General features: G+C 43.4%; 1 protein-coding gene across 1 annotated transcript in view; it reads left to right on the forward strand.

Annotated features, from left to right (window-relative positions):
* The first annotated feature begins 15945 nt into the window (after positions 1 to 15945).
* The window catches only part of PXYLP1 (2-phosphoxylose phosphatase 1), a 49223-nt gene continuing 48535 nt past the window's right edge, over positions 15946 to 16633 (forward strand). The window contains exon 1 of the mRNA XM_069024603.1: positions 15946 to 16041. The gene's annotated coding sequence lies outside the window, so the exon portion shown is untranslated. The remainder of the gene's footprint in view (positions 16042 to 16633) is intronic.

Here is a 16633-nt window from a genome sequence, read left to right on the forward strand (position 1 = left end):
TAAATGGACTGAGCCACAGAAACACATTTTGTCCTTTGCTATTTTTCTAGAAAAAAATAAAATCAAGGCCGTTTTGGGATGTAAAACTAAATAGCTGCCTCTGGCATTTAGGAGAATTAGAGGAATGGTGGAGGGTCTGAAAGAAAGCCAGTTTGAGGGTCACATTCTTTACTGCTTTCATTTGCTGCTGTTACGGAGATTGGAACACAGTTGTGCTTAGTGCTTGGTTTCCATCTCAGATCCAGCTGGGAAAATGCAGTCAGTGCTTCTATGACTGAGGGGTAAAGTTTCTGATTTTGATATACATTCTCTTTGCTGAGTGCTGAAGGTCTAAAATTCTACCTCTCTAAGGCATTTTCTGCTTTTCAGGTGAATTGGACTGAAGATTTCTGACGTCCTTTTGAAGGCTTCCTGCAGGAAAGATGAAATTTCAAACCTATATATTACCTGAACCTTGATCTCATCCTGTCTTCTATTGAAATATATGACTCAAAAATGCTTCCCCATGAATTAGGCACTCATCATGCATTTTAACCTCCTTGGAGAAAATTATGCAGGTCTCTGAGTTGCCTGCATGAGTTATCTTTTATTCATTAGAATCCTAAATGTTATTGACATGCATTCTTAATTATTCCCTGCTGGAAACAGTAGTGTTCCTGAACAAGTATTTTGCATTTGTTATGTCCTGCTGCTAGCATAGTTAATAATGTATATAATAATAAAATATGAAACTATCAGAGCAGAATAAGAGAACTTATTAATATGATTCAATATAAGAAAATTGTTACTTGTGAATTGTACAGCCTAACAACAACATTTTCTGAGTATTTCAAGCATCCAGAATCTTTGTGATAGGTCTAGCATGGAAATGACACTGCCAAAATAAAAGCTGGCAAGACATCACCTGCTATCCCTCCAAAAGCATTAACTGGGGAAGTACCTTCCTTAGTGGAACTCATGTTGCCAAAAGCTTTCACAAGCAGTCTTTGGACATGTCTGGAATTAGCGGCTGTTTATTCAAACAGAAAATCCCAACCCTAAAAATTATATTTGTGCTTCAATGTTTCCCCTACCTACTCTTTTTCCATCTCTTCCTCTGTGCACACACATACATACTTTTCTTTTGCTTTTTGCTGTATGGGAAACCCAAAGATTTCTACAAAAATAAAAGTTTGTTCTGGAAAACTGTACAATATTCAGGGTTGCTCTCTGGTAGGAAATCTAGAAGGATCAAAAAAGTCAGTAAAAATGACAGCCTTTTTTGTGTTGTACAGCAGACAGAGTGTGAGTGATTTGCCAGCGTATCCACATCTCTTTCCTTAGTCATTTCCAGCTGGCTGCAATTCCTTAAATACACAGTTTTGCATGCTGTGCAGTTACATATCATCCACTTCCTATGCTGTCATCTCAAAGATTTCTCATTTCATTCTGTAGGATATTTCAGTCTTCTCTGATGCTGATAACATGTCCCACCTTTGACATTGACAAATATCACCTTCTGCATCTTTTTAATGATAATGGCAAAATTAAATATTAAAGACATGTAGTCCTAATTTCAGACCTTGAAAAGACCATCTAGGAACCAATTTTCAGCCTTCTCATTTTGGCACAAATTATCAGTTCTTTGGTTTAATCAGATCCCTTGCTGCTTTATACTTACTACACTAAATGTTTTCCTCAGCCTGAAAAACTTAAAGTGCTGTTTAATCACAGCAGGTCTAAACTACCTGGAATTTCTTATCAAAGAAAATACTAGAATGATCTCAAGGGTGTGCTACTGGTAATCTGATACAGGATATTATCTTGTTGTCCATTCATCACTTAATCTTCAGTATTTCTTACCTTTAAATTGCATCCTAAAATCTTAAAACCTCTTAAAGATAAGACAACAGGGTCATGGTTAATTAGATTGTTTATCTTGCTTTTATTTTCCAGCCATGTGGAGGTTAACTGCCAACAGCTCCCTGTAGCTTTTCTTCATGTATCTAAAAATCATAGTGTCATAGAATAATTTGGGTTTGATGTGACCTCCAAAGTTCACCTGGGCCAACTCCCTGCTCACAGCAAGTCTAATGAGATCAGGTTGTGGTGGCATCTGTCCAGTGGAGTCTTAAACATCTGCAAAGAGGGGGGACATTCCACAGCTGCCTGGGCATTTGAGTACTTTCACGGTAAGAAAATTTTATTTCTATCTAATTGCTTTCCTATGTTCCTCCTTGTGCCTGTTGCCTTTTATCCTACTGCTGTGCCGTTCCAAGAAGAATCTGACTCTATCTCCCCTGTACCCCCTGATCAGAGAAGCACAGGCTGCAGTAAGGACATCCTGTGAGTGTTTTCTCTTCCAGGCTCAACAGGCCCACTTCTCTCTGCCTCTCCTCTTCCATAATATTCTCCAGCCCCCTAAACCATCTTGGTGGGCACTCACAGAACTCCAGAATGTGAATGTCTGTCCTGTACTGGAGAGACAGTACTGGATGTTATATCCCAGAGAGGTCTCACAAGTGCCAAACAGAGGGAATGATCACTTCTCTCAACTGGTGGCCACAAGGATGCACCCCAGGCTAAAACCTCCTAGGTTCCTTTGATCCAAGGATGCCCTGTTGATTGATGTGAACTTGTCCACCTGGACCTTCAGATTTTTTTCTGCAGAGCTGCTTCCCAGAGAGTTGGCTCCAGCCTGTCTAGGTTGTAAGGGTTCATTCCATCCCAGATGCAGGAATCTGTATTTGCTTTGGTTGTTTAACTCCGCCGGTTCCCATCAGCCCATTTCCCCAGGCTGTTCAGGTCCCTCTGATGTGCTGCCCTGCCATCCAGCATGTTGACAGCTCCTCCCAATGCTGTGTTATCTGCAAACCTGTCAAGAGTGCACTCTGTCCCATCATCCAAATCATTAATGAAGACATTAGACAGTGGTGATCCCAGCACTGATCCCTGAGGGACACACCAGTAGTGGCTGACTGCCAGGTATATTTTGCATCAATAGTTATTATTGATGATTTCTCTCTCGACATGCCAGAAACCAGCAGATCTGAGGGAGATTTGTCTGTCTTACTCACATTTGCAGTGAGATCACCAGTGGCAAGACAGACATAGTCCTCAAAAAGTACTGGTTACTAGCAGTTTCCCAGTGGAGCTTAGTTTGAGCACAAAGTTTTGGGAACACCATTCAGGTTATGCAATTTATGTTGGGAATAGAAAATATTGTCTAAAACTGAAGTCTTTCCAATAATGATTTCTCATATTCTACATAATAACGTGGGTTTTTTTCAAGCAAAATATGTAAAATTAAAAATATTTCCATACAATTCAGCTGGAAACAATTGAAAAGGCCATTAAAATAAAATACAGCAGTGGGCTGAAAACAAAATATTTTTGTTACTGGCAGTACTAAATGATCCTCTTCACTGCTGTCTTGTGAAGAAAAATGAAAAGATAAAATACAAGAGGCAAAACTGAAAGCAGAGTGTATTGTGTCCACTCTGGACACTTAGGTAACTTTTGAGATTTATTCTCACAGTTAGAATAACTGGCTGATGCTGAAATAATCCCTTGCCAGAGTAACAAGAATCACTAGCCTAAAAAAAATTTTTTTACAGCACATTTTAATATCAATATTATTGGCTCTGGGACTTGTGTTCTGTCACTGGTTTTGACAAAGAAGAGAAAGCAATTATAGAGCTGAAACATGTTTGCCATCAGTTGTACTTGAAAAGCCTTCAAGTTAAAAGCATGTATGACACCAGATTGGGTAATGTGTTAAAAGATGTTTAAAATGTACAGGAATAAACGCCGAATTAAACTCTTTTCTTGTAACACTCTTCAACTTCAGGAAGCAGTCAAACTAATCCATACTTGATGCTAAGTAATATTTCTGCTCTACATCCATTCACAAATTACATGAAGGTGAAATTCTGCCAGATGATGTAGACAGGAGGAGTTTGGTGACCCTGTGAAATTATGGGTTAACATAACAATGCCTCAGCTGTAGCCTGTATTGGAAGAACAAAATATACAAAGAGAAAATGAAATCATTGGAGGCAAGGCTGAGATAGTAAGGGAAGTCTTTTTTTACACTGCCTTTTTGGAGAGAAAATTTGTAGAACAGCTGTCTCAGAGGCACTGCCTGGGATCTTACAAAACAGTAACCTTGTGGGCAGATCTGTCTGACCTGAGCATGTTCAGATTTTTAGAGCAGTCAGACAATGAATGTCTCTTTCTCTCCAGGCAAGAAATTCCTCAATATACCACTCTTGTGTGAAGTTTCATCTGTATTTTACCAGGGAGCTCACTAATGAGTGCCTTTCTACCCACGTTCTGTTGACTTTGAGGGCGAGAACCAGACATAATCACATGTGACAAATAGGCTGCAACTCCAACTGGAGTTTGTCCTGTAACAACAATGTTTTGCTGAGTACAGGCAGAGGCATCATAATTCAGACTCTGTATTTGGGGGGTTGAAGTGTGATCTTTCTTCAATTTCTCCTAAATTTGGGTGGGTTTTTTTGTTTTTTGGGGGGCCATGATGTGCATGTGTGTGTGCTGGCTTACACTAAACTGTGCAACTTTAGACCCAGTTTGCCAGTCTGCTGTTCCAATCTTTATGCACCGCTGCTGTCTGACACAGAGCAGTCTTTAGGGGCTGAGATTAAACACACCGTGAGTCTCCATTTCTGATGAAAGCTCCATGGGAACTCCACTGGGATCCCTGCTACTTTGCTGCAGTCAAAGTTGTATGAGCCCCCGTGCCATCCCTTTGTGCCTTAGGGAGACAGCAGAACCATGGATACAATGAGAGTGCTCTGTTTTCACGCTTTAGGGCATTCATTGCAAAGAATAGCAATGCTTTCCTCCTGTCCTCAAAGCCACTTGTTTACCCACCTCCTTTCTTCAGAACTGAAATATTTAGCTTTAAAACCGGACAGAAAAAACTGTCATTTTTTTTACTTAGCAGCAGTAGGAAAGTCACACAAAATCACTGTCTCTTTTAATATGCTTATTTGTTTAAGCATGCAGGGTGGTAAATTAGCTTTCTCTTCTCCATGTGGTTTAATACCCCACCCATCTATTGGCTGAGGACAAAACAGGCCATAACTCAGTTTTGCCTGCTGTGACAAGTGCTGAGATGAATTAGATCTTAAAGGACTGAATTATGAGATCCAGTATCACAAGGACCTAAAGTCTAGTGAACCCTAGACTGACGACTGTGAACTGCACATTTGTCATAAGTGTGAGTAATTATGAACATTTGAGAGGGAAAACAATGCACCCAAGATTGCTAGTGCTAGACTTTGGGGAAATAATGTATTTTATCAATTCTACTGCTTACTTACCAATTTCAGTGAGAAAGCTGTTAATATGCTGAAGGCTGCTACATTTAATTAACAATTTATTCTGTGTAAAAGTTTGAAGATGCCCTGGTTTCAGCTGGGATAGGTTAAACCACATCAGAAGGTTTACAAAAAGTCTGTAGTTAAATATTTTCACCTCTGCAGGGGGTTTCTAATCTGCCAGAATAGAAAAATCAAAAAAACCCATACTTACAATGCACTGTAAATAGGGGCCTCTAAACATTAGAGCGTACCCTTAGATAAACACAGATTGTTTAATAGTCTGCTAAGAAACCAGCATTCCCTCCTGGTGTGCAAGATATCAAATAAAAAACCCACATACAAGCAGTGCAATCTCATTTTACTCAGAGAAGGTTTAACACATAAACCCAACTGAGACCTATGCAGTGGTTTTACTTCTTTAAAAACAGGCAGCCAGAAAAAGAGATACTAAACGTTCATAGCACACCCTGTGCAGGTCTGGTTTTAGTTGTCCTTTTTCCCACCTGTATGTGGTCCCTCTAAAGGGCTATAAAGTCTTAAAAGGATTTACTGGAGTTACCTGGCATAGTTGGTGTGTCAAGTTTTGATTGTTTCTTTGAGACACCTCAGGTCATCTCCATAATTCCCACCTGGCTTGGTTTTACTTCTCATGCAAGGAGGTGGAGTAAATCTGACACCAGTGTAGCCAAAAGCAGAATATAAAAGGCAGCTTGCTTTGTATCTGAGCCCATTTAAAGGATTTTTTTTTTAAAAGTCTTCAAACACATACCTAATATTATCAGAATTCAGTAGAACTCAAATACTCAAATTAGATGTGAGAATGCTTTTTTCATTCAGAACTTGCACATGACTGTGGACAAGAGGCTTGCATTGCTATGTGGCTTTTTAAAAGGGCAAATTCTCCTTCTCTTAGTCATGCTGATGTAAACCTGAAATAACCCCACTGAGGTCACTGGGGAATGGCAGAGCTCTTCTTGTGTGTCTGAAATCAGCCTGCAAAATAAGCACAACCAATACAGACTACTTGAAAAACTCTCAGCATCTACTAAGACTGCCATTGCATGCATACAGGGGAAAAAAAATCACTTAAATGTTGTTTCAACTTCAAATTCAATTTTAGAACTTCAGTTTTTGAAGCAAAAAAATAGACAAATTTCAGTGGCTAATATTACTTTCAAGCTTCTGAAAAGAAATATCAAACTACTGGGAGTGGGGAAGGGGAATGACATTCTCAAAATAGAAAACTCTCTTCACTTGAAGGCTGTCAAGAAAACAAACCCCCGCCTTCCTGCAGCTGCAAGAGCAGCCAGAGCTCACTTTAATGACAGTCAGTGAGAGAGAGGCAAGTTGCTCTATTTTCTCCATGCTTGGGCTGCAGCTCACAACGTATACAGATGTTTGGTGTTGGGATACACATCCAATCCCCAGTTCTCCCACAGCACAGACATGGAGAGGAGGTTCCATACCCAGAGTTGTCTGGAGACCTTTGTATAAATGTCAGACTGAGAGTATTCATGCCCTGCCTGTCTGTCTGGTTGGTAAGGCCCCTGCCATGTATTCCTTTCCATGCTGTACGTAAGGAAGTATTTTGGTGGATCCCTCAGGTCTTGATCCTTGGATAGGACCTGTGATCCCTCCGGTGGGTTCCCTAATTTATTTTTGAGGGGACCTGCAGCTTTTTCTGGGTAGCAGTAGTAAAATGCTCCCTGTCTGTCCAATAGCTGAAAATGAAGCTCTTCAGTCTGCTGCAGCTGGGTCACTCTTCACTTGGGATTGTGGGATTAATCCTTCCTGACAGCTCCATGCATATGGATATGTTTGTTTTCAGACATGTACTTGAGCTAATGAGCGTTTGGGCCTTGCTTGGCTAATTCTTTTCATTAGGGGCAATCTGATGCTCTTCCACAGGACTTGTGTTATTTAGCTATTCTCTGCAGTGACTGTGATCAAATGGTCTCTTTTTATCATCACACAGTGCACAACATTATTTGTCTCTCTCACATTCCTGACTCAATACCCTCCCATCTTTGCTTGATCTTGTCCTGCCCTTGAAACATGCTAGTTAGCTGTATGCAAAAACTAACAAGACAAAGACATCACAGTTTTTCGGAAAAGGAAAAAAAAAGTGAGTCCTCAGAGTGATAATGACAAATGATTTATACTGGCAGGCACTCTTCATTAATGCTGAATGCTGATAGTCTGCATTCAGCAAGACAGAGGTGACCTCTAGGACCATCATTTGGCCTGATGTTTGTTCATTTAACCTAAAAAAATTATGCTGTCTTTAACATACTAAAAATACAAAAATTACATTTCGCCTCACGACATATGCAATAAAGGGTAATCTCCAAGTAGCCTTTTTAGCATCTATAATTTTACAGAGCACTCTAAAAGTTACAGTTTTTTTCCAGCCATCATCAGACCCACTGACGTAAAAGTTGCTGCCATCACATTGCACATGCTGGACTTTCAGCTGTGGGAAAGTGTCATTCCCCTGACCCAGCATCACATCCCAGCTTAGCATCCTGGCCCTTGCCTCCCTTGTTTGTGTTTGCCATGCTTCACACGTATCTGAACTGATAGTGGAAATCTTGTAAGAGCTGATTGTTGAGAGTCACCGGTGCTTTTTGTAGAATATTAAAAGAACCGATTAATACACCACACAATTCACTGAGGAAGGTGCCTCTGTGAATGGCTGTAAACAAGAAATGTTGCTCATATGGAGAGGAAATAAGTGCTGTGGCCCTAAGGGTGCTAACGGCCCCTAATGATGCTGCTCAGGCTCACCAAGTGCCCCCATCCAAAGGCACGAGAAGAAGATTTAGGAATTAACTGCCTAAGGGGTCCACAGGTACAGTAGAATGGGGATTTTCTTGTCTTCACAGAATGTGCTCAGCAAAGATCTCTAAGAACAGGAGAAGCTGAAAGGAATCAGGCAGTGCTACAATTGCAGGTTTTTAGATATTCTGGGAATACTGCTTATAACTGGTGTTCACAGTGGGTTCCTCCAGGCTGAATCAAGTATTAAAATATGGCTTTTTCACTCCCTTGTCTGAAAGCAAGTTCTCCTAAGACTGGAGATACTCTTAAGGCTACTGGATTTGTTCCTTTGACAAACCTTAAAGTAGCGAGGAGGAAATTAATTCTTGAAATCCTCACCATATGTGGGTGTAAACCAGAGAAACCTGGCTTAGCCACACTGACTGTTTTTCCTCTGACACACTGAGAAAACACTCCACAACTCATTCACTCTCTACATTCTACACACTTCCTTATTTGTTCCTACACACTGGAGTAGTGCCGACTGTATGTTAATGCAGAAGAATTGAACCCTAAAAGTGAGGTGTATTCTGACACAAGTATCAAATGCAGCTAGAAATAAATTATATTGAAGCGTCTGGCTTTATAACTGCTGAGTATGTTACTATTCCTGCCTTGGAGCAATTACATGTGTTTATCCTGGAAGTTCATCTGATACAGCAGGATGTGCAGGTTCGTGTGTAGAAGTCTTCTGCTGATTCACAATATGCCAATCAGTGTTGACTATAAGCAGGAAGAATTAAAATTTTGGGAGGGTGGATCTTGCAGTGCTATTTATCGCTACTTAAACTAGGACATGGCTCCAGACTATATGTGTCTTGCATTCTCAGCCAATGGATTTGTGCACCGAAACAGGACGCTGAGATACTCAGATACCCAAATTCAGTGTTATTCATATTTCAGGTAGCAGTAACTTAATAGTCTTATTTGAATGTATTCTACACCAACCCATGTTATCTGTGTTCATGTACACATTGTTTCCTGATGGAACATCAGGTCTGTATGCCAAGTGGAGCTTTACCTGCTGGCTTTGATGCAAAGCACTGTTAGTGCCCACAGACTAAGGAGACTAACATTCCTGTTCCATATGACTTCTTTGCCTCTCTGGTGACAAAGAATACAGTATGAAAAATATCTGTATGTCAACACCAACTTCTGTGCATGTGTGTCCATAAAGTATTCCAAGGCTTTTCCCAAATTCACATTTTGGACAGCAGTGTGGGACATAAAAGTGCCCTAGATACTGATTTTAATGGAAGGACAATGACTCAGGAGGAAACAGCCACCACTTTTCATGTCTGGCTGGGGTACCTCATGAGCTGATTTGACATGTATCAGAGAACAGGATAATAAGGAAGCTGGAAGTGATGTTGTCAGTGCTGAAGGCTATTTTTCCAGGTAGGTTTCCCTAATTATACTTTTTAAGTTAGCAGTTTCCTTGAGAACTAAATACAACAGGGAAATAATATACGTGCTTAAAATTTTCCTAACTTTATGGAAAACTCTTTAGTTCTGTACAACCAGAAGGGTCAGAAATCTTCCCCAGCAAGATACCTGGGAATTCCTCAGAAACCAGGAAGCATTCAGACACTAAAGCCAGTTTTGCTGGCATCTCACCATCTGGTCCCAACTCGCCCCGCAACAGAAGGGCTAAGAGCTGCCACTCTGAATAACTTTACTGCCTACGTCTTTGGCAAGTTGAGTCTGAATTTAACTAAAATCACAGCTTGCAGCAAGAATATTTATGAACTAGGAAACCCTCCTGTAAGCGTATAAGGGCAATCTTTTACATATATATATATATACATATATATATACATATATATATATATTTTTTTTTCCCCCCACACCCCCTCCCCTTCCTCCTATCTCCACGTTAGCAGCCAGCAATGTGGCCACCCTGGTTGCCTAGGAAGCTGATTGCTGCTCCTAAAGGATCTGTTTAAAATTCTGATCTGGATTCTACTCAGGTTTGTGAGACCCTGGGAATGGAGCTCTTGAAGTGATGGGTACTTTCCATTTTTCCCCCCTCCTCAGCTTCTCTGGACTGAGAGAAGGCAGCTGTGCTGCTTTGCAAGACAGAGCAGCTGGACTTGGTTACCCCTAGAACCAATTAAGTGCTGGAAGAATGGCTTGCCTTATTCCAGGGAGACAGAAGGAGCTGTTTGGGATCATAAATGACACTGGAGAGTAGCTGTGTATGTATGCAGTTATTTTAAGGGTTGTTTTTGAGGCTTTTTCTATGCACCTGCCCCCTTTTTGGGCATTTGTACTTTCATCCGCATTGTTTGAAATGCAAATAAAAGCAATGATACATATTCAGACAATCTGAGACCTGTGTTTCAGAGGACTATGCCAAACCCTTTGTGGAGTTTCTTTTCAGAAGCTAATTCTAGTGGAAAATTACTAAATGGATCTTTAAATAGGTGAAATAATAAGCTGGCCAAATAGTGCACCTATCAGAGAGGCAAAGGCGGGTGCTGTCTCCAAGTTGGTTTCCATCCCCTAGCTCTACTATTTGGACAGGCAAAGCAGGGTTTCTAAGAGGAAAGTTCCTTAACATTCAATTTTGGCCTAAGGCTGTTCCAGAAGTTGTCTGTCACACCCCATTATATGTGCTGTTCTAACCTAGATAATCATTCAGAATAACACCTGGATAAAAATCTATGAGTACAATTACTGGTTATCAATGCAACAGTTCATTAAAAGAGATCCTAGATGGTAGCAAAAGCTAGAGTTTGAGTCACTTGTTTATGCTCTTAAATGAGTGTAGGATCTCATTTAAAACTGCTTTGAAGTGTGAATTATGAGCAGGACCCCTTTGATCAGGAGTGAAGTATGATGTGTCATAAGGCGTTATGCCAAAATAAAGAAGCCACTTAAGCTTTCTCTCCAGAGACACTGAGCAAAATGAGAGCTATGGTTCCCCTACGGTGTCTCATGCTAGCAAGTCCATGCTGGAGAAACTGGGCTATGAAGATTACTGCTGAACCTCTGCAAAGTGGGAAATGGCATTTGGTTTTCTGCTGGGGAGAAATCAGAAATGCACGATACGAGTGTTTTCTTAGTGTACTTATAAAGCCTATTTCTACTGCACACTTTCCTCCCTGAGTGTGGTCCCACACACACTTCCTCTTTCAAAAGCTTCAGCCCCAAAGCAAGTTTGTGGTTTCTGCTGCTTGCAGCAATTTCTCCATAAAGAAGTGACAACAAGCTCTGTTCTTCAAAATATGTCACTCTGCACATTTAGAAAAAGCACAACTGGAATGTGATGGGCAGCATTGCCATGTGGTGGTTGTTGTCCCGTGAGTTCTCAGCTGCCTTTGTATGTAGCTGACTGCATTGCTGTTGGGTGACTTCACTGGCCTTCGTCATTCTGCCATGTGCTCACAATACTCTGGTGGCTCCTGCTGGGATAAAACATGGACCTGCTGGGATCAGAGGCCTGTATTTTAATCCTGTGGTTGGTCTGCATCCAGCTTCATGGCAGTGGGACATGAAAAAAAAAGTAGGAGGAAGTAATAGGCCAAACTAACTGTACAAGTTATATTTGTTCAGAGGTCCTAATTTATTTTTGAAGTCCTGCAAATAAATCAGTGATTTTCCAAATGAAGGGGTATTATATCCACCAGGACACAGAGTCATGAGCAAACAGCACTCTTCACTCTGAAAAATAAATGGGGCTTTCTATGATGTTATACAGAAGAAAGGGCAACATTGGCATGTACAGCCAGATAAGGCATATTCTTCTGTATCTTTCTTCACCTAGAAACAATGTAGAAGTTGTAATTATTATTTGGGATTTAATCAACCCGTGAAAGAGTAGAGGAAAATAACGAGATACGGGGTAATATTCCTAGTATGTACTTTAATTACTGATTGCTTGATTACTGCTGAAACCGATGAGGCTGAGTGTGATGATACTATCAGGAAGTTAAGCCTGATAGCAAGAGATGAAAACATAGCATTTAACATGATCATGATACTCTGCAAAATAGCATCTTTGAGGGTTGGATTGAATGACTCCCTGCAGAGATAATTTTAAATGCTGTGAAGCCATATATCTAGAAATGCTGATGAATAAGATAACAGACAGCCTCTGAGGAAAACAGAAGCTGCTTTAATGCAACAGAAGAGTTACAGAACTCTCTGTGAGTGGCTGTGGCACCACATCCAGACCGGTGGTTACAACATTATTAGAAGATTCCAAAAGATCCAATGAGACTTAGAGTCTGGTAGTTTAATGGGTAACGATATTTTCATCCCAGAAAGTTATAGGAATACAGTTCTGAAATATACATGAGTCACCAAGGCACTCAGAGCTATAAAAACGGGGAACTTTGTCAGGCATTGGGCAGATACACCACATGACACCTGGAATGACACAAGAACATGCACAAAACAGCTGAAAGAGGTGACACTGGACTTCAGATATGTGGTGGTGGCAAAAAGAGGCATAAATAACTGTTTTCAAAGGGGTTTCCTTCCAGAACTGTCAGTTTCTGTAACATACTTAAAAGCAGTAGAACCGAAACACAAAGCATCTCAGCCAGTAATTAGTAAAATGAAAATAGTGCTTGCTAAGAATGTCACCTTTTACTAGATGGAGAGTGAGGACTCTCTGAAGCATCCAGGCGTGTAGCTGAGAAATCCAGCCCAAGTCAAACAATGGAACTGAAAGAATGCTTCAGACCACTGAAACTCCTCTGTTCCTAAAAGAAGAAAAATCCCCCGCCCACAGACTTAGAGGGTCTGAAACTGTTAGTGAAGAAATAATCCTAAAAGTGAAACAAGCACAAAAAAATATCACTTCATATAAAATACTCTCACACAGTTAAAAAGTACAATAGGTTAGAAGTGCCTCAAATCTTTCTTTATGCACAAAACTGACCGTAAACTTATCTCTCAAGCAGTAGCTAGGATCTAGCCGGTATTTTGGGTAACATCTTTGAGCTTACTGCCTGATTCCCATTTCTTGCAGAAGTATTCGCTGTTGGATTGAATAGAAAATTGAGTTATTTTATGCTGTGAAATCGAATTGATTGTGTACTATGTGTGTTATAATTTGTCTGCAGGACAGCTGTGAACTAACCCTTTGCTTCTCCCGATGATCTCAAATTCAAAAGCTGGCAAACAGAAGCATGTGGAGCTGCTATGACTTAGTGACTAGAAATGAAGGAGAGGGAGAAAAAAACCCACCTAACTGTTGGAATAGACATAATTTCCAAAACAATAACAATAACAACAACAACAACATTATGACCATGAGCTTGAAAATCTAAGTAAAACCATTAGTTTAGAACTGTTCTGGCAGGCTGGTGGGGCTGCATTTCACCATGACCTATCATCTCTAACTCAGGTTGTCAGTTTTCCTCTTGGGATTGAGGTCAACCAGAGGAACACTGCAGTGTTTTGACCATATATAACAGTGGATTGTCTCGGCCATGGCTGGTTGATGGTAGTGAATGAGCATACACTCCTAACATCCAGACATGCTCACAGCTACTGTCTGGTTAATGCAACAAAACCTCTGTCAGTTCATAGCTGATACACTCTACTGAAAGGACAGAAGAGCAAAACTTGATGCTATGAAATGTTATTTGCACTATCATTTGATGCATAATGGTATGTACAGCAGAGTGTAGGTACAGTTGACCAGAGTATCAAGTGAGGTTATATGGTGGGGCTGTGAGTAACTCAGAGTCTGTCCCAAGGACATGAGCTGCAGTTGCTCTGTCCTGTGAGTATTCAGTTAGTCTCTTCTAATTTCCTCTCTAAAATCCAAGTGCATGTGATTTCTGCAGAGAATTTTTCAGGATATTAACAACTTTAGAGTAAACAGTAATTTGTTGTATAAATATCATAATGACTATCTCTAAGGAAGTAGATTTCTTTTGTGTGTATAAGCAAGCATATTTTATTCTCCAAAGCAAAAACATCTTGTAACGAAAATTAAATCCTTTTATTCCATTGGAGAACAGATTGAGTTTCTGAATCCTAAATCCTTTTTGAACTGCACTTTGTTCTGGAGGGACATGGAAATGTGACTGCCCTGGCAAGCATTTGCCATCACGGTAAATCACTGCTCCCGTATGGAGATGACTGTTCTGTAAAGTATGTCTTCTGCTTTCTGGGTAGGGGAAGGCCAGATTTCTTTGTGCAATTGTTGGGCATTTTGCAATCCTAACATGCCCTAAAGTGATCTGGTGAACTGCAGTCAGAACTCATTCTCCACATCTAGGGGCCCATAGTTTGTCTTCTGCTTTTCTGCAAAGCCATTATTTTTCAGATGGTAGGCACTGGTTTTATACAAAATAAGAAAATCGTTATGATCAATTAGCTCTAATCTGATGTGATGCTGGTAGCAGGGAAGAACAGCTGTGACTGCGTTTGATGTGCAGCAGTTGCTTGCAGGATGCTGAGCAGCTCTGGGGAAGGCTTTTGGAGAGCAGCAGTGGGTAAAGGCTCCATTCTTCTGATCTGCAGCTGGACAACCCCTTCCCACACTGCTCTGCAGTCTGTTGGTTAAAACTAGATTAATTTCTACTTCTTAACCCAAACAGAAAGTTGCAGAACCTCAGCACATTTCCAGGTGGAATCATACCAGTCATTCAATAGTACGAGTTTAGCCAGGAAACTGTGCCCAGTCTTTTTCCGGGGTATGTTGACTCTGTGGATGTGCAACATCAAAGGAAGACAATTTGGCTCCATGCTGCTGTTTGCAGGGCTGTGACCACCAGTCACCGTGACCCAAGGGTAGAGGCCACAGAGATAAGTGTGTCTGTTGGTCTGGCAGAGCAGTGCGACAGCACAGTTGGAAGCTGGCAGAATTATCCAGGGCTGCAAGTGGAACCACGGGAGTATGAGAACCACAGACATTCTTTGAGGTGCTGCCCGACTGCAACAAAAACCCTGACAGACACTTGCTATAGACACTGGTGCCAAATACTTAGTGCATTGCTTTTCATCACCCAGCATTCACAAAGTATCTGTATCCACATAGCAGAGTAGGTGTGTAAAGGGAATTAGGGCATTCCCCAAATCTGTAGAATTGATTTGAGTCTGGTTTAGGGGTCCATGAAAAACTGGTGTATTTGAAAGGTGATCAGCTTGTAGGATTGAACAAGCACTCCTGCTGGTGGAGCTTGGAACTGGCTCCTGTGAGGGCACAGGTTGGTTAGCTGGGAGCTGCTTTGTTTGGAGCAAATCCTGTTGAGTACAGCGCAAGTTATGGAATGAATTCACTTTTATCAGCTGCACAAGAGAATGTGCATGTTTTATCTTTGTATTGAAATTTGTGGCATTTGTTCCGAAGGGCCGTGACAGCTTCGAGCCGTACTCCCGGCGAGTCAAGTATGAGAACTTGCCAGCGGAGTCAGCGGCAGTAACCACCTCACCCAGCTGCGGGAGATGGTCGTGCCGCATCTCCGGGGAACTGACGGCCATCCACTCCAACGCTGCAAGCTGAAAGCAGCGGGAAGTTGAAAAACAGGGCTGGGGCGTGGGGAACTCGGGCTGGGCGTCCGCTGTTGGTCCCGGAGCCTCTCGGTGCTCTCCGCAGCTGTGCCTGTGAAAGAAGGCTGCTTCAGAGGGCTGACACTTCCCGGCTCCTTGGCGGGCGGGCGGCGGCGGGCGCGCTGTCCCACGCCGGCTGTGGGACCCTCCCGTCTCGTTACCGTGCCGGGCCGTGCCGTGCCGGCCGTGCCGTGCGGAGCTGACCGGGCGGTGGCGGCGGCGGCGGCCGGCAGGGGGCGCGGGCGGGCGCCGTGGCCGGGGGGGCGGCGCTCGGGCGGGCTCGGCGCTCGGCGGGCGCGGAGCCGCGGCCGTGGCGTGGCGGCTCCGGCGGCTCCAGCTCCGGTCCCGGGAGAAGGCGCCGAGCGCGGCGGGGCAGGTAAGGGGTGGCTACGGGCCGGGCTGTGCCCGCCGGGCAGCTGGGACAGCGCCCGGGGCGCGGCTCCGGGGAGCGGCTCCGGGGAGCGCTGGGGCCGGTGCCCCAGTACGCCCCGGCCGTGCCCGCGGTGCTCCGTTCCCCCGGTAAGGGTTCGGCGGCGCCGGCGGGCGGTCGCTGCCGACGAGCGGGGACAGCGGGGGTGCGGCCCGCGCCCGGCTCCGAGAGGGGCGGCGGGAGCGCTGTGGGCGCGGAGCCTCGGCCGGACCGGAGCGGCGGGCGGGGGCTCGGCCGGCGGCCGCTCCGCGGGGCCTCGGGGCGGGTCAGCCCTGCACCCTGCGGCCGGACGGGACCGCGGGCTGGAGCCGGGGTGTGCGAGACCCGCTGTGTGCGAGCTGCGTGTTACTCGGTGTGTGTATGACCCGGTGTGTGGGAGCGGTGCAGGGCAGGGTCTGGCAGGCGCTCGTCCCTCTGCGAGTCCCCGCGCCCACAGCCTGGCTCGTGTGCCCGCCTCGGCTGGCAGGGGCAGCGGGGCTGGAGCGGAGCTGCTGCGCCGCTCCGGGCGCCGGGACTTGTCACCCATTGTCGGCGGGTA

Source organism: Aphelocoma coerulescens, chromosome 9 (assembly GCF_041296385.1).
Source record: "Aphelocoma coerulescens isolate FSJ_1873_10779 chromosome 9, UR_Acoe_1.0, whole genome shotgun sequence".
Lineage (NCBI taxonomy): Eukaryota > Metazoa > Chordata > Aves > Passeriformes > Corvidae > Aphelocoma > Aphelocoma coerulescens.